This window comes from Microcaecilia unicolor, chromosome 11, assembly GCF_901765095.1.
Source record: "Microcaecilia unicolor chromosome 11, aMicUni1.1, whole genome shotgun sequence".
Lineage (NCBI taxonomy): Eukaryota > Metazoa > Chordata > Amphibia > Gymnophiona > Siphonopidae > Microcaecilia > Microcaecilia unicolor.
Window position 1 is genome coordinate 22,037,137 of NC_044041.1, and position 21,180 is coordinate 22,058,316.

The window sequence follows — 21,180 nt, forward strand, 5'->3', positions numbered from 1 at the left end:
CTCTTGAGTCATCGGCCCAGTTCCCACTGTCTTTGTGCTGATTTTTTTCCAGTGCCAAATGTGGGTATCATTTACTTAATCCGTCCTACATGTGGTGAATATCTCTCTCTATATATTAAAACAGAGGTTCTAATCCAGTCCTCAGGACACACCCAGCCAATATGGTTTTCAAGAAATTCACAATGAATATGCATGCAAATCTATCTGCTGTTTTGGTGCTCAGCATGTCCTGTAAATAACTTGCCAAAAATGAAGACGAGATGTCAATCGTGGGAATAGTAGGATTTGAACCTTGTCTCCCTGTTTCTTAGGCTTCTTCTCCTCACCTGGCTTTGTACTGTCTGTGAAATAATCTTCTGCTGTGTAGTTTTCTGAGAGTGTCTTCCCTCCCTTACTGTATCAGGGTTTCTTCTTCCCTCTCTATCCTCATCCTCTTTCTTATTCCCCTTTCCTTGGAGCTTGTTGCTCTTTGGGATTCCAGAATCTTGCTACTCTTTAGGGTTCTGGAATCTTGTTACTCCTTGTTTTTTTGGAATCTCGTTATTCTTTGGGATTCCAGAATCTTGCTACTCTTTAGGGTTCTGGAATCTTGTTACTCCTCGCTTTTTTTTTTTTTTTGGAATCTCGTTACTCTTTGTGACTCCAGTATCTTGCTACTCTTTAGGGTTCTGGAATCTTGTTACTCCTTGTTTTTTTTGGAATCTTGTTACTCTTTGGGATTCCAGAATCTTGCTACTCTTTAGGGTTCTGGAATCTTGTTACTCCTTGTTTTTTGGGAATCTCGTTACTCTTTGGGATTCCAGAATCTTGCTACTCTTTAGGATTCTGGAATCTTGTATTTTTGGGGGTTCTGAAATCTTGCTACTCTTTGGGATTCTGCCAGGCAGGGGCGTAGCTACGGGTGGGCCTGGCTGGGCCCAGGCCCACCCAATTTCAGGCCAGGCCCGCCCAGTGCCAGCCCCAGCACCCATTGCCGGCCACTGCTGCTTTCCCTGTTGAGCAGCAGTGGCCGGCGCTACAAAAAGAAGAAGCGCTAACGGCGCTAAGGACGAGAAATGTTTAAAAAAAAAAAAGCGCGACACCGGCAGGCACTGTCTCGGCAGCCTTGAGGCATTGGCTGCTGAGGCATTGGCTGCTGGCTCGCAGACTCCTCCCGTCTGCGACCAGCAGCCAATGCCTCAGCAGCCAATGCCTCAAGGCTGCCGAGACAGTGCCTGCCGGTGCCGCGCTTTTTTTTTTTTAAACATTTCTCGTCCTACGGTCCTTAGCGCCGTTAGCGCTTCTTCTTTTTGTAGCGCCGGCCCTGCTGCTCAACAGGAAAAGCAGCAGTGGCCGGCAATGGGAGCTGGGGCTGGCGCTGGCATGCAGGGCTGGCCTCGTCAAAGAAAAGAGGGAAAACATGGAAGGATGGGGAGAAAAAGAGGGAAAACAGATGGAAGGATGGGGAGAAAGAGGGAAAACATGGAAGGATGGGGAGAAAAGAGGGAAAACAGATGGAAGGATGGCAGAGAATGAGGGAAAACATGGAAGGATGGGGAGAAAGAGGGAAAACATGGAAGGATGGGGAGAATGAGGGAAAACAGATGGAAGGATGGGGAGAGAAAGAGGGAAAACGGATGGATGGGGAGAGAGACTCTGGATGGAAGGATAGGAAGAGAAAGGGGAGAGACTGGAAGGATGCAGAGAGAAAGGTGAGAGACTGGAAGGATGTGGAGAGAGAAGGGACACTGAACAGAAAAGGGTAGAGTGATACAGAGACACTGGTTAGAAAGAGGGAGAGAGACATTAGATGGAAGGATCAGGAGAGAGGATAGATGGATGGAAGGATGGGGAGAGAAAGAGGGAAGACGCTGGATGGAAGGGTAGGGAGAAAGAGGTGACACTAGACGGAAGGATGTAGAAAGAAAGAGGGGAGACTACTGGAAGGATGGGGAGAGAGAGGGGAGACTGGAAGGATGGGGAGAGAAAGAAGAGAGCTGCTGGATGGAAAAGGAGAGTAGTGAAAGATTGGAGAATAAGAGGAAGGGGCATGGGGAGAACAAGGGTGAGAAAAAGATGAAAAGCCATAAGTAGATGAAGGAAATTAAAGAATGGATAGTAAGAATGAATTAAATCAGGACAGAGAGAGAGAGAGGCAGAAAAATATTGAAGAACAAAGAAAAAGGAGAGAAAAATGAGAAATGGCCAGGAAACCATGGCAGAAGAGTTAAGCGAAAACGAAGGAAAGCAGAATCTAGAAACTGGGAGCGACACAATGAGAAAAAGTAAATGGCCATACAAGAAAGGTAAAGAAAATAATTTTATTTTTAATTTAGGATAAAGTAATATGGTACCTGTGTTAATGAAGTTTCAGAGACCAATACTTCCTTCCTTAGGTCAGGCGAGGATACCGTAACAGCATTATACTGACCTGAGGCAGGAGGTTTTGGCCTCTGAAAGCTCATTGAAAAGGGTGTTAGGCTATTAAATAAATTTTCTGAAATCTGATGCACTGAAAAGCAGCACTTTACCCTGTGTGACAAATGTATCTGAGTGTGACTACATTTTGCTGGGGGAGGGGGGTAGAGAGAAAATTTTGTACCCACCCACTTTGGGTTCAGGCCCATCCAAAATTGGCAGTCTGGCTACGCCACTGCTGCCAGGTACTTGTAACCTGGATTGGCCACTGTTGGAAGCAGGATAGTTGGGTGGACGGACCCATCGGTCTGACCCAGAATGGCTATTAATACGTTCTAATATTCTTATGAACTCCGTTTTAGGGAACAACATGGTCCTGATCTTGCTCATGCAATATAAACTTAAAACCAAGCTCTAGGTGTCAGTCTTTTTTCTCACTCAAACAAATCTCAGTAAAATATTGCACTTGAGTATTTAAAAGGCAATTCTATAAACGAGTGCCAAGGGTTAGGTGCCAATTTCCTTAGTACGTTATAGAATATTAGCACATACATGGCTAAAGGCACCACAAATGGGCATTTACCATGTATGTGGTTGACGCTATTCTATAACATTCGTGGGCCATGCTATTCCCACATATGTGCGAGGAAGGTGTACAGAATAGTGTAAATTATGTGCAAAAGTGCTGCAAGACAGCCGCGAACACTTACGCCCGCCATTGCTACTACTGTTTCTGGCGCTCATTTCTTGGCGGATTGGGCACTTTTTATATTCGATTTTCGTCACAGTTTTGTTCTCCCTTCACCCATGTGCCTGGTACACTCACCAATCGTCAGTCTTTTTAAAAGGCTCGATTCGGTTTGGCCTTGTTCCAGTTCCTTTTACCGACGTTGACAACACACAGACTCCTGAGGCAGGTGCTGTTCACCGAAACACGGTGCCGTGTCGAGTCTTATTAAACAGCTACTTTTAATTACTTGTCTCCTCGGTTCTTTGGAAGTGTCGTGTTGATCATGCTACTTTCTGTTCTCGACTTTTCCCCTCGTTAGGGATCCAGTTTCTCCACCTTGGGGGTTCCTTTTTGCTCATTTCTTGGCACCTAGTTCGGCACCCTTTGCAGACTTGCCGCCATGGACTGCAAACGCCTGAACCCTGTCCATTTCTGAATTTGAATATGTGATTATGATAACATGAATGCAGCTGCAATTCATCCCCATTTTAGAGACGGGGCAAAGATTCCTCTACCGTGTAAGCACTTTGATACGCCTGCCATTATTTATTCAAACAGAACAATTTGATGAGCGCTTTCAAATGATTTCATACTCTACGTGGAGGGGCATAATCAAAAGGGGCGCCCAAGTTTTCCTGAGGATGTCCTCGCAGGACGTCATGGCGAAGGGGCGGGGAAACCCGTACTATCAAAACAAGATGGGTGTTCATCTTTCGTTTTGATAATACGGTCGGAGATGCCCAAATCTTGAAATTTAGGTCGTCCCTAGAGATGGTCGTCCTAAGACTTGGTCGTTTCTGATTTTCAGCGATAATGCAAACTAAGGACGCCCATCTCAGAAATGACCAAATGCAACCCTTTGGTCGTGGGAGGAGCCAGCGTTCGTAGTGCACTGGTCCCCCTGACATGCCAGGACACCAACCGGGCACCCTAGGGGGCACTGCAGTGGACTTCAGAAAAAGATCCCAGGTACATAGCTCCCTTACCTTGTGTGCTGAGCCCCCAACCCTCCTCCCCAAAACCCACTCCCCACAACTGTACACCACTACCATAGCCCTTATGGGTGAAGGGGGGCACCTAGATGTGGGTACAGTGGGTTTCTAGTGGGTTTTGTAGGGCTCACATTTACCACCACAAGTGTAACAGGTGGGGGGAGGGATGGGCCTGGGTCCGCCTACCTGAAGTGCGCTGCACCCACTAAAACTGCTCCAGGGACCTGCATACTGCTGTCATGGAGCTCAGTATGATATTTGAGGCTGGCAAAAAATATTTTAAACATTTTTTTGAAGGTGGGAGAGGGTTAGTGGCCACTGGGGGAGTAAGGGGTGGTCATCTGGTCAGTTCGGGCACCTTTCTGTGACTTGGACGTAAAAAAAAAAAAAGGACCAGGTAAAGTCATCCAAGTGTTCATCAGGGACGCCCTTTTTTTCACATTATGGATCAAGGGCGCCCATGTGTTAGACACGCCCAAGTCCTGCCTTTGCTACACCTCCGACACGCCCCTGGGAACTTTGGTCGTCCCTGCGACGGAAAGCAGTTGGGGACGCCCAACTCAGTCTGCTGCCCCTCGCTACCTCTCTACCCCTCATCTCCCCTTATGTTCCCGCCCGAAACCTCCGCTCACAAGCCAAATCCCTCCTCTCAGTGCCCTTCTCCACCACCGCCAACTCCAGGCTCCGCTAATTCTGCCTCGCCTCACCCTATGCTTGGAACAACCTTCCTGAGCCCTTACGCCAAGCCCCCTCCCTACCCATATTCAAGTCTTTGCTGAAAGCCCACCTCTTCAGTACTGCTTTCGGCACCTAACTCTTACCTTTCAGGAAATCCAGACTGCCCCAATTTGACAGCCCCTATCGGACTGACCGTTCACTTGTCCTTTAGATTGTAAGCTCTTTGAGCAGGGATTGTCTTTCTATGTTAAATTGTATAGCGCTGCAAAACCCTAGCAGTGCTTTAGAAATGTTAAGAGTAGTAGTAGTAGGGACGCCCAAAATCGGCTTTCCATTATACCGATTTGGACGACCCTGTGCGAAGGATGCCCATTTTGCGATTTGTGTCGAAAGATGGGCGTCCTTCTCTTTTGAAAATAAGCCTGAAAGTATCACATACTATGTAAAATGAGTTTATCTTGTTGGGCAGACTGGATGGACCATTCAGGTCTTATCTGCCGTCATTTACTATGAACGTTACCACGTCAACAGGAGTTCTCATTTTAATTATGTGATGCTCTGTCAGTTTGAAAGGGGCCATATTATTTGCTTAAGACACGTGAAAGGAACAAATAACTTGATGTTCAAAGAATTTTCTACATATTTAGTTGTTTATTCCTGTATATTTCTTATTTTGGGTGGTAAGCCTTGAAAACGACATATGACCACCTAAACTTCCGGAAAACACTAAAAACTAGCCTGTTCAAAAAGGCATACCCTACCGACCCAACTTAAACGCCAGATCTTTGCAACACATCATAACTAAAGAGCGTCATGGACATAACAAAACTCTTCCGTTGTTCGATTCTCTAATGTGGCTGTGACACATGAACTATATCTTACCACAACATTACTACTACTACTACTACTTAGCATTTCTATAGCGCTACCAGGATTACGCAGCGCTGTACAAGTTTAAACATGGGGAAGGACAGTCCCTGCTCAAGAGAGCTTACAATCTAAAGGTAACAAACTATGTAGTCAGTGTAGGTATCATGAATGGGGAAGGTGGTTAGGCGCCAAAAGCAAGGGAGAAGAGATGGGCTTTGAGTAAGGACTTGAAAATGGGCAGGGAGGGCGCATGGCGTATGGGCTCGGGAAGTCTGTTCCAGGCATAAGGTGATGCGAGGCAGAAGGGGCGGAGTCTGGAGTTAGCGGTGGTGGAGAAGGGTACAGATAGGAGTGATTTGTTCTGAGAGCGGAGGTTATGGGTGGGAACGTACGGAGAGAGGAGGGTAGAGAGGTAATGGGGGGCTGCAGATTGAGTGCACTTGAAGATCAATAGGAGAAGCTTGAACTGTATACGGTAGCGGATCGGGAGCCAGTGAAGCGACTTGAGGAGAGCGGTGATATGAGAGTATCGGTTCACGCGGTAGATAAGACGTGCGGCGGAATTTTGGACCACAACATTACTTTGTATTTGTTCACACCAGAGTCTGCAAACGCCTTTCCGGTGCCATGTAAGCCACATTGAGCCTACAAATAGGTGGGAAAATGTGGGATACAAATGTAACAAATACATAAATAATAACAGGAGTTCCACCATTTGGTTCCAGGGTAAGTGAAGGCTGCAGAGTGGACAGTTTTGTAGATCACCTTTTTTGCAATTTGGGAGGTGTAGTCTGAGATAGTTTCTTGCCTCATATTTAGTGTTTCTTTGAGGTAAGTTTATTAATGGTACCATATAAAATAATGAGTGGAGTGGAACAGGTGGATGTGAAGCGTCTGTTCACGCTTTCCAAAAATACTAGGACTAGGGGGCATGCGATGAAACTACAGTGTAGTAAATTTAAAACAAATCGGAGAAACTTTTTCTTCACCCAACGTGTAATTAAACTCTGGAATTCATTGCCGGAAAATGTGGTGAAGGCGGTTAGCTTAGCAGAGTATAAAAAGGGGTTGGACGGTTTCCTAAAGGACAAGTTCATAAACTGCTAGTAAATGGACTTGGAAAAATCCAAAATCCCAGGAATAACATGTATAGAATGTTTGTACGTTTGGGAAGCTTGCCAGGTGCCCTTGGCCTGGATTGGCCGCTGTCGTGGACAGGATGCTGGGCTCGATGGACCCTTGGTCTTTTCCCAGTATGGCATTACTTATGTACTTATGTACATATAGTCTGGAGCTGTGCCATTTATTTTATTTATTTATTTATTTATTTGTTTGTTTGTTTGTTGCATTTGTATCCCACCTTATCCCACCTCTTTGCAGGCTCAAAGTGGCTTACAATACATCATGAGTAGTGGAATAATGTTAGTAAATAAACATTTACCGTGTTTCCCCGAAAATAGGACATCCTCCGAAAGTAAGACCTAGTAGAGGTCTTGCTGCAATTTGAAAATATAAGGCCTCCCCCGAAAATAAGACCTAGCAGGGGAGGCCTTATTTTTCGGGGAAACATCGGGGTCACCCCCCCACCCGAGATCGCCAGCTCCCCCCCTCGATCGGCAGCTCCCCCTGCCCTCAGTCGCTCCCGGAACTAACCTCTTAACCGCTTCCTTTCACCTTCGCACTCGCCGCAAGCAGCAGGGCAGGCCACTCCTTCCTTCCGTGTCCCGCCCTCGCCTGACGTAACGTAACGTCAGGCGAGGGCGGGACACGGAAGGAAGGAGTGGCCAGCCCTGCTGCTTGTGGCAAGTGCGAAGATGAATGGTGAAAGGAAGCATTTAAGAGGTTAGTTCCGAGAGCGACTGAGGGCAGGGGGAGCCGCCGATCGAGGGGGGGAGCTGGCGATCTCGGGTGGGGGGGTGACCCCGATGTTTCCCCGAAAAATAAGGCCTCCCCTGAAAATAAGACCTAGCAGGTCTTGGGGAGCAAAATTTAATATAAGACAGTGTCTTATTTTCGGGGAAACACGGTAGTATTGCAGGATCTTGGTCAGCATGATGATAATAAAACAAAGTAATAGTATACAGCATATATTAAGAAACAGTTCTGAATATAGAATATAGATGGGCGAGTTTGATTTGATTTTGATTTGAAAGATAAAAGTACATAATTCGAAGGTGATTCTCGCTTTGATGGGAAGCCAGTGTAATTTGATTAATAAAGAGGATGCACTTTCAAAACGAGAGATTTTATATATGAACCTGGCTGCAGTGTTTTGAGCTGTTTGGAGTTTTTTCGACAGGTACTTCTTACAGCCAGCACATATGGCATTACAATAATCGAATTGGGATAATGTTAATGATTGTACCAATAGTCTGAATGTTTCTGATGAGAAATAGGGTCTGATCCTTTTTAGTTTCCAAAGAGACCTGAAAGATTTTGTGATTACTGAGGAAACTTGAGTATCAAATGTTAAATGTTTGTCTATAATTATAACTTCTCTTTCTAGGGTCATAACTTGTTCCTTCTGATACAGTTAATCCCTTTTAATAGGGCAATTTTACTTGGACCACTGTTTTTACCTGATTCCAGAAGTATTCTTAGCCCTATGTCGGCAGGAAAGAATTGGTGAGCCCATTTCATTCATCTCTGAGGAATCACTGTCAGTTGCGTAAACAATTCTCTGCCAAAGCGAGCAGTGAAGTTCATAAGCATAAGCTTCCTGCTGACATTTTGATGATGCCCTTCTGTACCACTTACTGGGAAAAAATACAAAATGAATAAAAAATGAGAAAAAAAAAAACAAAAAAAGTAAAAAAAAAAAAAAAAACAGCGAAAGCCACAGAGATGCATTTTCTTTGGTACAAGGCAAATAGCATTTTTTTTTTGTATGGTCTTCCGATTATAGTCTCAGTTAAAGGTACACAGAGAAAGCCGTTCTCTCGTTTCTTATTTTGTCTCGTCTGCATTGTTGTTTCCCTTCCCTTTTGAAACAGCATATTCTTAGTCTCAGTCAGTCTGTGAGCCTCATAGCTGCGGGGGCGTAGCCAGACAGCAGATTTTGGGTGGGTCTAGGCAAGAAGTAGGTGGGCACCAAGTATTCTCCCCCCCCCCCCCCCAGCACACTACCAAAAACTATCTCAGCTGGTGGGAAAATGCTTCTCTCCACCTTGGCAGTCTGCTGCAGGCATGCGCTGAAAACTGAGCATGCACTGGTGCCAGTATCGTGGAGAGCAGCGTTTTCGTTACCATCAGGGGGAAGCCTTCAGCTGGCGGAGCTTGGGATCCCCACCAGCTACCGCTAAACGTGTGCTACTGTTGGGTGGGCCTGAGCCCTAAGGCCCCACCCAGGCCCACCCGTGGCTACGCCACTGCATAGCTGTATGGATCATGCAGCACCTTTGACATAGCAGTTACTCTTGTGCACTCTTCCTGATATTTTGCAATCCTTGTCTAACCAGCGAATTTTACTACCATCCAGTCTTGGGGTCTTGTTGTGAGCTCGTCCTAGGTCTTCCTCGTTTTCTGTCTCTGTTTCACAACTGCCCAGAAGAATGCTGTTAATAGAGGTGCTCCGCCCAGTGGCGTACCAAGGGGGGGGGGCGGTTCGCCCCAGGTGCACGCCGCTGGGGGGGTGCCGCACGCCTGTTGGCTAAGTCCGTTCATTCCCTCCCTGCTGCTCCCTCTGCGCGGAACAGGTTACTTCCTGTTCCGGGGCAGAGGGAGCAGCAGGGAACGAGCGGCTGTACATGCAGGACGTCAGACTCACAGAAACAGAACAATGTGCAGGACGTCAGAAACAGAACGAAGCCTTCGCGGGAAGAAGAGGACCTCGGCTGGCGGGGATTGGGGTCCCCCGCCAGCAAAGGTAGCCCACAGCGATGACGGCAACGGCGGGGGAGGGTTGGTGACGGGAGGGGGGTTGAGAGGGTCGGCAGCGGGAGGGGGGGTCAAGAGGGTCGTCGGCAGGGAGGGTCCAGGGCCAAAGCTGCCCGGTTACCGCTGGGTTAACGCGGGAGCCCTTACCACCACCTCAATGGGTGGCGGTAAGGGCTCCCCCTCCCCTGATATGGCCTCGCAGCAAGTGCTTTACTTGCCGCATGGCTATTTCCTGCAGGAAGGCGAGACTTCCCTTTTACCAGCTGCAGTAAAAGGGGGCCTCGGCGCGTGTGTAAAACAGGTGCCTACGCCAGCACCGGCCTCCTTTTGCTGCAGCTTGGTAAAAGGGGCCCTCTTTGAGCAGGGACTGTCTTTTTTGTGTATGGTGTACAGCACTGCATATGCCTTGTAGTGCTATAGAAGTGATAAGTAGTAGTAGTAATGTAGAAGCCTGCCCTTGCAGATCAGCAACACGGCCGCACAGGCTTCTGTTTCTGTGAGTCACAGAAACAGAAGCCTGTGCGGCTGCGTTGCTGATCTGCAAGGGCGGGCTTCTAGATGGAATGTTGCTAGTGGAGGAGTAGCCTAGTGGTTAGTGCAGTGGAACATGGGATGTTGTTACTATTTGAGGTTCTGGAATGTTGCTATTACTTGAGATTCTGTTGCTACTATTTGAGATTCTACATGGAATGTTGCTATTCCACTAGCAACATTCCATTTTTAGATTGTGAGCTCTTTGAGTAGGGACTGTCTTTTTTGTGTATGATGTACAGCGCTGCGTATGCCTTGTAGCGCTATAGAAATGATAAATAGTAGTAGTAGTAGTAGTCAGCCAGTTAAGTGCGGCTAGCCCTGACCAAGTGATTTACCGGTCAGCAGCCGGCTAAATTATTTTGAATATCAGGCAGTATATTTTTAGTGCACTTTTGAATGTTTGATAAGATGGCTCAATGCATAAGCCAAGTGGCAAGTTATTCCATAGGGAGTGTCCTGCTACATTAAATAAATGTGAAAAATCCAAGAAGGGCGATAGCAACACACGGTGTCCCCTCACTTTTTCACGTTTACAAGCAAAATCCACGCCATTGAGGTAACAAGTTGCACCACATATGTAACGCAGCTCAGTTATTAAAGGAGCGGTGATAAAATGCTTACATGACTCACAAAAGCTTTATCACGAGAAAATGAACTGCAGCTTGCAAGATACTGGGTACTTAGTTGTTTTGTAAGCTGCCGTTAATTTTCTCTGAAGTATGTGTGTACATTCCCATCTTGACTCATTTCCAGGTCATTAAAATTGCCCATTAGTGGATGCAATAAATATGTGCTTATGTACATACACTGATGATGTTAATTGTGCTTTAATATATGGGCTTTCTTGCCTGTTCTTCTAGAAAGTTCCTTTTTTGCACATTGCTTCAAGACTTCACAGTTAAAAAAAAAAAAAAATTAAGATCCTTTATTAATAGCAATGAACCCAGAACACAAAATTCAAAACATCATCCCCTAATTCCTCATAACCCGCAATACCATATATAACATTCCCATCAACGATTCCCCAACACCTCCTAGCTGTTAACCCACTGAAGAATCTTTTCCCAGTCTGCCAAATAACAATCATAGGGGTCCTTTTACCAAGATGCGGGAAAAATGGCCCTGTGGTAGCAGGGGGGGCCGGTTTTGCTGTGCGTCGGGGGCCCTTTCTACCACAGCCAATAAAAGGACCCCGAAAAAGACATGGCCATGCAGTAAGATTATTCCTACCGTGTGATCATGCATGAGGGGGGGGGAGGGGAGTTCTTACCGCCACTCAGTGGCATAGGAAGGGCGGGGCGGTGGGGGTGGTCCGCCTCGGATGCACACTGCTGGAGGGTGCAGAGAGCAGCCGCGCACCTGTCGGCTCCGCTGGTTCCCTGCTCCCTCTGCCCCAGAACAGGTTACTTCCTGTTCCGGGGCAGAGGGAGCAGGGAGTCAGTGGAGCTGACAGGTGCACGGCTGCTCTCTGCACCTTCCAGCAGGCAAGAATGCACCCGGGGGGGGGGGGGGGACTTGATGCGCTGGGGAGGGGGTGTCATTGCACTGGGGGGAGGGCTTGATGTGCTGGGGAGGGGGGTGCCATTGCGCCGGGGAGGGGGTGTTGTGCTACACCCTGGGGGAACGGACGCCGCTGCACCCGGGGAGGGGGTGCGCAGCAGCGATCCGCCCCGGGTGGCAGCCGACCTAGGATCGCCACTGCCGCCACTTATTGAGGTGGTGGTAAGGGCTCATAAATTAAGAACATTTTTCCATCACACCGGATATGGCGTGCGCTTGAGGTGAAACTACTGGCGGTGCTCGCGTTGGGCTGGCGGCAGTTCCAGGTAAAGGGCCCTATAATTATTATTATTAGCATTTGTATAGCGCTACCAGACGCACGCAGTGCTGAACACCTGACACAAAGAGACAGTCCCTGCTCAAAAGAGCTTACAATCTAAATAATACAGACAGACAAGACAGTTACGGGTGAGGAAAGTAATGGGTGAGAAGGAAGGAAGGGACAAGGGGAGGGCAATTGAGTATTGGCTAGGAGAGGGCCTTTCCATTGAGCAGTAAGGCGCTCCATGTCCACTAAGAACTTCACTTGCAGTTTCCAGTCCTGCAAAGAAGGCCCAGCAGGTTCTGTCCACCGAGGTGCTATAACACAGGATGCCTGCTGCTAGTCCCAGACACTTAATCCGCTGTTCCCATTTGCTACCCAGGCTGTATTGAGGAGAAGCCATAAAAGCAATGCCCAGCACAGAAGATAAGTCTTTACAAACCCCCTTCCAACAGCCTTGCAAAGGGCCACAAGACCATGACACATATAAAAATGTTCCCACTTCCACCCCACAAAGCCGACATCTATCTGATACTGTTGGAAAATAGCTTTAATTGATCAGGCATATAATGCCATTCTGTGACCACCTTTTAAGCATGTTCTTGTACTAAAACACACACACAGATGCTTTTTTAACTTCTCGGAAAAATTAGATTCCAATCCATTGATGTAAAAAAAACTACCCTTAAATCCCACTCCCATTTCAGCATAAAAGCGTAAATAGAGGATTCAAACCGGATATTTAAATTTATTTATTTATTTACTTATTTTAAGTATGAGCATTATATGCCATCTAGATTTTACCTAATACTAACCACAGATTTTCCAGGTGCTCCGTGTTTTCTGGATCCATTCTAAACGGCCCTTTTACTAAAGGGTTGCCACACGGCAACCCAGAACTACAGCCGGCCCAACACGGGTGTTGGCGGTAGTTCCACCCCCATCTGGTCATTTCCGGCACCTTTTTGTGCCTTATTCGTTAAAAAAAAAACACGTCCGGGTGAAAACGTCCAAGTGTTCGTCAGGGACGTCCTTGTTTTTTTTTCGATTATGGGTCAAAGACGTCCAAATGTTAGGCACGTCCAAGTCTTGCCTTCGCTACGCCTCCGACACGCCCCCTTGAACTTTGGACGTCCTTGCGACGGACTGCAGTTGGAGATGTCCAAAATCGGGTTTCGATTATACCGATTTAGACGACTCTGAGAGAAGGACGTCCTTCTTCCAATTTATGTCAAAAGATGGACGTCCTTCTCTTTTGAAAATGAGCCCAAAAGTGGACTCTCTTTCTCCTGCCCCCCAACTTCTCTGAGTCTTGCCCCATACTGCTAACAAGTGTTTTGAAAATGGATTAATAAGAGCCTCCAACTTCTCCCTATGAGCGGTAGACGCCCGTAATATATGTTTCAATGCTAAAGATGGGTAAAAATGCCGTTTGATAATGGTGGCAGGTTTTTCAGTTTCTATCTCCAGGTCCAAAAGAATAAGGCAGTTGGGCTGCCCGGTAATACTAGTGTGTGTTTGGTACCGCTCTCCTGCCCTGATCTCGACTACCCCAAAGCACCCTGTGTGCTAATCGAGGATGCTTACACCCCAGGTACAATAAGAAAATGCTCGCTGTAGTCCCGGTAATATCACCCAACGTACCCTAATAGGCAAGGTTTGAAATAAAAGAAACAAACAAGGTAAAATGTTTATCTTCAACACTAAGGTATGGCCCCACCAAGATCACCAAAGGCCTTTCAATGCCCTAAGTCTGAGTTGATCTGCTGTAATATCTTGGAGTAATTATATTGATAAAGATCCGTTATGCCCCGAGGAAGCATTATGCCCAGATAATGAATAATTTTAAGTGCTACTTTAAATGGAATGGATTGCCCCAAATGTGCCTCAACCGCTGTCACTACGATGGCTTTTCAAAAATCACCAACATAGTACCCAAATTGTTTCAGCATCCCTCTTTGAAACTCTACCTCTGCACGAAGATTCTGCAAATCTAACAAAAGCTTAGGTTCGTGTGTTTGTTTGTGCTGTTTTTCCAGATGTAAAAAGTGTTCCCTCAACTGCAAAGAGTGGTGATCCCACCATTTCTTTAAACACCCCCCCCCCCCCCCCCCCCCGTTTAATAAGCACCCTTCGAACCATTACTTTAAGGGTATTCCAAAGAATCCCTCACCTGTATCATTAAACTCGAAATATACTTCCTTCACTATGGCCCCCTTTTACCAAGCTGCGGCAAAAGGGGGCCTGCGTCGGCACGTGTTTTACACGTGCGCCGAGGCCCCCTTTTACCGCAGCTGGTAAAAGGCCCCGGTCTCGCTTTCCTTCAGAAAATGGCCGGGCGGCAAGTGGAGCAGTTACCACGCAGCCATTTCAGGGGTAAGGGCACCCGCGCTAACCCAGCGGTAACCGGGCAGCACGCAGCACTGCTCGATTACCGCCAGGTAGTATCTGGTGCTTCAAATTTGAGTAGCACTGGAAATGATGACGCGATAGGGGTGGGAAGTAGCAGCAGCCCAATGGTACTTACTAAACAGCTAGCAGTAAGCCCGCTTAGTAAAAGGAGCCCTGTATCTATCTATCTATCTAAAATTAATTGTGAAAATTATGTGGTGCTGAAATAAGGTGTTAGGACACGCTACTGAAAAGTCCCAGACATCAAGGGTATGTTTACGGTTACCTGCGTTAAATCTTATTCGTACCCCTTTCTGAAATAGATAACTGCTTCTGTTTATTTCAGATATATGTTTAAAAAAAAACCAATAAATAAATATACCTATATTCCAATTTTTAAAGATAAGTCAGAACCTGAAAAATATCTCGAAAAATGCTGCTTTGCTTGGGAAACTGTTAATACATATTCACTGCATCCTTCATCTAGACATGAGCTTTGAGGATTCATGCATCCACTTGGCATAACATGCCAGAAATGTGTATCGTACATTACCGCCCTTGACATGTTCTAACTCCTCCATGGTTGGATGCACCAATGAAAGTCAAGTAGGCGGAAAGATGACATTCAGTCCACATCGGACAGGAAGCTGTACTCCATACAAACCAGTTACAACAAACTTTCAACAAGATTGCAAAGGACAGATCCGTGACCAGATGCCTGGTCCCAGTTTAATAAAACCATTCTCTAGCAAACCCTTCCTCATAAATAATAAGCCTTGATTTCTAGCACCAATCAAGTGCCATGTGGAAAGCTCAGTCGATATCATAGTTTAATTGTCACTTAAACCCTCAGATAAGCATTTCAGAAGATGAATCAGATGAAATCGGTTGCAGGCAATTAAAGACTTTGAAAGTTTAACCTACGATGTATACCATCTCTAATGGGAATACTTCAGAGCTGAAGAATGTTTTCCACGAGCCCCTCGTTCTCTGTTCTGACATTTCACCTGTCATATTATATGCTTTTTTGGGGGGGAAAAAAAAAAGAAATGGTAACTTGTCTGCTTAAAAGCATTGGACATACAGTTTGTCAACGAGACAAGTTACTATTGTTCATTTGGAAATACAATCAGGGTAGAATGATGGTTTTAAAAAAAAATCAGACTTGCCAATGCTCTAAATTGTAGAGATACTGGTGGTCTTCCAGTCTTTTTTTTTTTTTTTTTTTTTTTTTTTATTTATTTTTTTTTTTTTTAATAAATTTTATTAATAACTCAAAGTAAGCACATACAATAATGCCAACTTACAAACAGTAGAATACTATGCTTTAACCATACAGCTTATAAACTACCCATACCCCCCATCACTCCCCTCCCCTTCCCCTCCCCTCCATCCCACCCCTGTACCACTCAAATTCCAAAAACTCCGTATAAATTCAAAGAAATACAACAGTACCAATAATCCAGAACTGTTTAGCAGGTTACAGATTATGTGGTGATCACTGTACTCTATGGAAAGCAGAGAGGATCAACATGCATTAATAAGTAAACTCCGACCCCTTGGACTTAAAATCTGAAGATAAGGCATCCAGATCTGAAGAAATTGTTTTCTACGTTTAGGCGACATCTTGGAATCTCTAGCCTCCCAAGATGCTAAAAGGTGCACCTGATTACGCCAATGCCAGTAAGCGGGCGCTTCCGAAGAGGTCCAATATTGCATTATACACTTTCGAGCTACCAAACTCAGCTTTCTGCATAACAGAGCTGCAGGAGTACTCAAAGAGGCAAAAGCCCGTGGATGGTCTAGCAAAAACTGTCCCTCCGTGCCCTCAATTTTATTCCCAAGTTTAATCAAAAACCCCCGGATTCGCTGCCAAAATGCTCGCACCCCTGGACACTGCCATAACGCGTGGTAGAAGGAACTATGACCCCCCCCCACACTTAGAACAAGCAGCATCAACCGACTCTGACACATGAGCCAACTGCGCTTTAGACATGTAACCCCGAAGAACTATTCTATACCCGCATTCTCTCAACCGTTCATCCGTTACTAATAGGCCTTCCAGTCTTTTGAAAACTGATTGAGCTACAGACTTGCATATCATAGAGCCTGTCTCTCTGACACAAAGCTGGGCTTAACACACTGCTGAAGAGGGAAATGGAAGAACTATATTACAGAGGAATATATGGTGTGGTGTGGGGGGGGGGGGGGAGGGAATTCACCTGATGGCTAAATGTGCCCAGATATTCAGGGCTTGGACCTATCCATGTTCCAGCCCTGAATATTGGGGCACAAGGCAGCATCTGGGAATTACCCAGGTACCAACGATATTCAATGGCAGTACCCAAATAGCCACATCGAGGGGCATAATCGAACGTCGCCGGCGATCTATTTTGGCGACGGCGCAACAGCTGGCCGGAACCGTATTATCGGAAAAAATGGCCGGCCATCTTTTTTTTCGATAATACGGTTTAGCCCGGCCATATGCCACAGTTTCAGCGATAATGGAAAAAAATGCCGGCCATCTCAAACCCGGCGAAATCCAAGGCATTTGGTCATGGGAGGAGCCAGCATTTGTAGTGCACTGGTCCCCCTGACATGCCAGGACACCAACCGGGCACCCTAGGGGGCACTTCTAAAAATTTAAAAACAAAATACAAATAGCTCCCGGGTGCATAGCTCCCTTCCCTTGGGTGCTGAGCCCCCCAAATCCCCCCAAACCCACTCCCCACAACTCTACACCATTACCATAGCCCTTATGGCTGAAGGGGGCACCTACATATGGGTACAGTGGGTTTTGGGGGGGTTTGGAGGGTTCAACACTTAGCACCATAAGTGTAACAGGTAGGGGGGGATGGACCTGGTTCTGCCTGCCTGGAGTGCACTGCACCCATTAAAAACTGCTCCAGGGACCCGCATACTGCTGTCAGGGAGCTGGGTGTGACATTTCAGGCTGGCATAGAGGCTGGAAAAAAAGTGTTTTATTTTTATTTTTTTAATTGGGAGGGGGTTGGTGACCACTGGGGGACTACGGGGAGGTCATCCCTCATTCCCTCCGGTGGTCATCTGGTCAATTGGGGCACCTTTTTGAGGCTTGGTTGTGAAAATTAAAGGACCAAGTAAACCTGGCGAAATACTGCTTAACGCCGCTTTTTTTTTTCCATTATACACGAAAGCCGGCCATCTGGTAGCCAGGCCCATGCCCGCCTATGTCCCGCCTTCGCTACGCCGCCGACACGCCCCCTTGAACTTTCGCCGTCGAGGCGACGGTAAAGCGGCGATGCTGTCAAAAAAGCCGTTTTCCATTATACCGATTTCACCGCTTTTGAGAGATCGCCGGCCATCTCCCGATTTATGACGGGAAATGGCCGGTGATCACTTTCGAAAATAAGCCTGCTGGTTAACTTAGGACAGCCTTTGTGCTAAGGGTCCATTCTAGATCAGAGGTTCTCAGGATGCATGAAGCCATTCTGGTTTTCAAGATATACCTAATGAATATGCATGAGATTATTTTGCATTCAATGCAAGCAGTGCATGCAAATTTATCTCATGCATATTCATTGTGGGCATCCCGAAAGCCTAACTGACTGGGTGTGCTAGACCAATAATATCCTGTTTCAAGCAGTGGTCAGTCCAGTACCTGGCAAAATCCCCCAAAGTAGCAAGTTCCATGATACTTAACCCCAAGAACAAGCACTGACTTGTGAGGTGATTAAATTTGCAGATGACGCAAAGCTATTCAAAATTGTCAAAATGCATACGGATTGTGAAAAATTGCAAGAAGTCCTTAGAAAACTGGAAGACTGGGCATCCACAGAGCCGTAGCGAGGGGAGCTGACACCCGGGGCGGGTCGCCGCTGCGCACCCCCCCTCCCGGGGTGCAGCACGGCGCACCCTCCTCCTGCTGGAGCGCACCCCCCCGGAGCGCATACCTGCGGCGAGGGACGGGCGGGAGGGCCGATCCGCCCCAACTGCACGTTGCTGGGGTGTGTCGGCTCCGCGCTGGTTCACTGCTCTCTCTGTCCCGGAACAGGAAGTAACCTGTTCCGGGGCAGAGAGGGCAGTGCACCAGCGCGGAGCTGACACCCCCCAGCAGCGTGCACCCGGGGCAGATCGCCCCCCCCGCCCCTCCCTTCCAACGCCACTGGGCATCCAAATGGCAGTTCAAATTTAACGTGGACATATTCAAAGTGATGCATGTTGGGAAGAATAATCCGAATCATAGCTACCTGATGCTAGGGTCAGCCTTAGGAGTCGGCACTCGAGAAAAAGATCTAGATGTTATTGTGGACAAGATGCTGAAATCTTCTGCCCAGTGTGCGGTGGCTGCCAAAAAAGCAAATGGATGCGTTTGGAAATGGATGCAAAATAAGACCAAGAATATTTTAATGCCTCTGTATCGCTCCGTGGTGCGACCTCACCTTGAGTATTGTTTTCAATTCTGGTCCTCATGTCTCAAAAAAGATATAGCAGACTTAGAAAAGGTTCAAAGAAGAGAGACCAAAATGATAAAGGGGATGGAACTCCTTCCGTAGGAGGAAAGGCTAAAAAGGTTAGGACTCTTCAGCTTGGAAAAGAGATTTATTTATTTATTATTACATTTATATCCCACATTTTCCCACTGATAGCAGGCTCAAAGTGGCTTACATAAATCTGTAGTAAGGCTACAGTGCAAGAACAATTTTACCAACTACAGCACTGAAACAGTACTAGTTACTCTCATGACTAAGTTCAAACAAATGATGGCAACTGGCAAGAACATACTACTTTTACAATTTGACATGTCTAGCGCCATTGACATGATTGATCATGGAATACTACTACATATCCTCAAGTACTTCGGAATAGGTGGCAACGTTCTCAATTGGTTCAAGGGGTTCCTAACCACACGATCATACCAAGTGACATCTAATTCTACTACATCAGCCACATGGACACCTGAATGTGGAGTCCCACAGGGATCCCCCCTCTCACCGACCTTATTCAACTTAATGATGATACCCTTGGCCAAATTACTATCAAACCAAAACCTCAACCCATACATATACGCAGACGATGTAACAATCTACATCCCATTTAAACAAGATTTAAAGGAAATTTCCAACAACATCAACCAAAGTTTACATATCATGCATTCATGGGCGGACACATTTCGGCTGAAACTCAATGCAGAAAAAACCCAATGCCTTATACTCACCTCTCAACATAACACGAACAAATTCACCACCATTAACACACCTACACTGAATCTTCCAATCTCGGACACTCTAAAAATTCTTGGAGTCACCATTGATTGACACCTAACATTTGAGAATCACGTGAAAAACACAACCAAGAAGATGTTCAACTCAATGTGGAAACTAAAAAGAGTAAGACCTTTCTTCCCGAGGACCATCTTCCGAGGCCTGGTACAATCAATGGTACTCAGTCATTTAGACTACTGCAACGCACTCTAGGCTGGATGCAAAGAACAAATAATCAAGAAACTTCAGACAGCCCAGAACACAGCAGCTAGACTCATATTCGGTAAAACAAAATATGAGAGTGCTAAACCCCTACGAGAAAAACTGCATTGGCTCCCTCTTAAAGAACGCATCACGTTCAAAATATGTACCCTGGTCCACAAAATCATTCATGGAGATGCCCCAGCCTACATGTCAGGCCTGATAGACTTACCACTGAGGAATGCTAAGACATTGTCCCGCACATTCCTTAACCTTCATTTCCCCAATTGTAAAGGGCTAAAATACAAACTAACGCACGCGTCAACCTTTTCCTACTTGAGCACACATTTTTGGAATGCACTACCGCGTAACTTAAAATCGATCCATGAACTAACCAACTTCCGCAAACTATTGAAGACCCATCTCTTTAACAAGACATACCACAAAGACCAACAAATATGAACTCCTTCACACATACCCAGAATTGTCTTTACTATCTGCTTGTTATATTAATATCATGCTTTAACATTATCATGTTACCCAAGATCCTTCTATAATACTAAATGTTTATTTCTTACATATCTCCATTATTCATGATATATTGTAAGCCACATTGAGCCTGCAAAAAGGTGGGAAAATGTAGGATACAAATGCAACAAATAAAATAAATAAAAATAAAAATAACAATTAAGCAGCAAAAAGGCGAGATAATAACAGGTAATTGTTGACCTTGGATCTTAATTTATAGTTAATTCAAGTTAAGTTAAACCTGGGGAGTAAGCCTTCTTAAACAATACTGATTTCAATAATTTTCGGAAGTTTAGGTAGTTCTGGGTAGATTTTACTGATTTGGGTAGAGCATTCCATAGTTGTGCCTATATATGTAAAGTTGGAGGCGTAAATTGATTTGTATTTAAGGCCATTACAGTCTGGGTAGTGTAAGTTCAGATATGATCTTGAGGTACTGGATCTGTTTCTGGGTGGTTCATATGATTGAGGTCTATAAAATCCTGAGTGGTGTAGAACAGGTAGAAGTGAATCGATTTTTCACTCTTTCAAAAAGTACAAAGACCAGGGCACACTCAATGAAATTACATGGAAATACTTTTAAAACAAATAGGAGGAAATATTTTTTCACTCAAAGAATAGTTAAGCTCTGGAACTTGATGCCAGAGGATATGGTAATAGCAGTTGCTTTTCTGGGTGTAAAAAAGGTTTGGACAAATTCCTGGAGGAAAAGTCCATATAATCTGTTATTGAGATGGACGTGGGGGAAGCCACTATTTGCCCCTGGATTTGTAGTATGGAATGTTGCTGCTAATTAGGTTTCTGCCAGGTACTTGTGACCTAGATTGGGCACTGTTGGAAGCAAGGAACTGGGCTAGATGGACTAATGGTCTGATCCAGTATGGCTATTCTTATGATTTAATAACAGTTTATGGACTT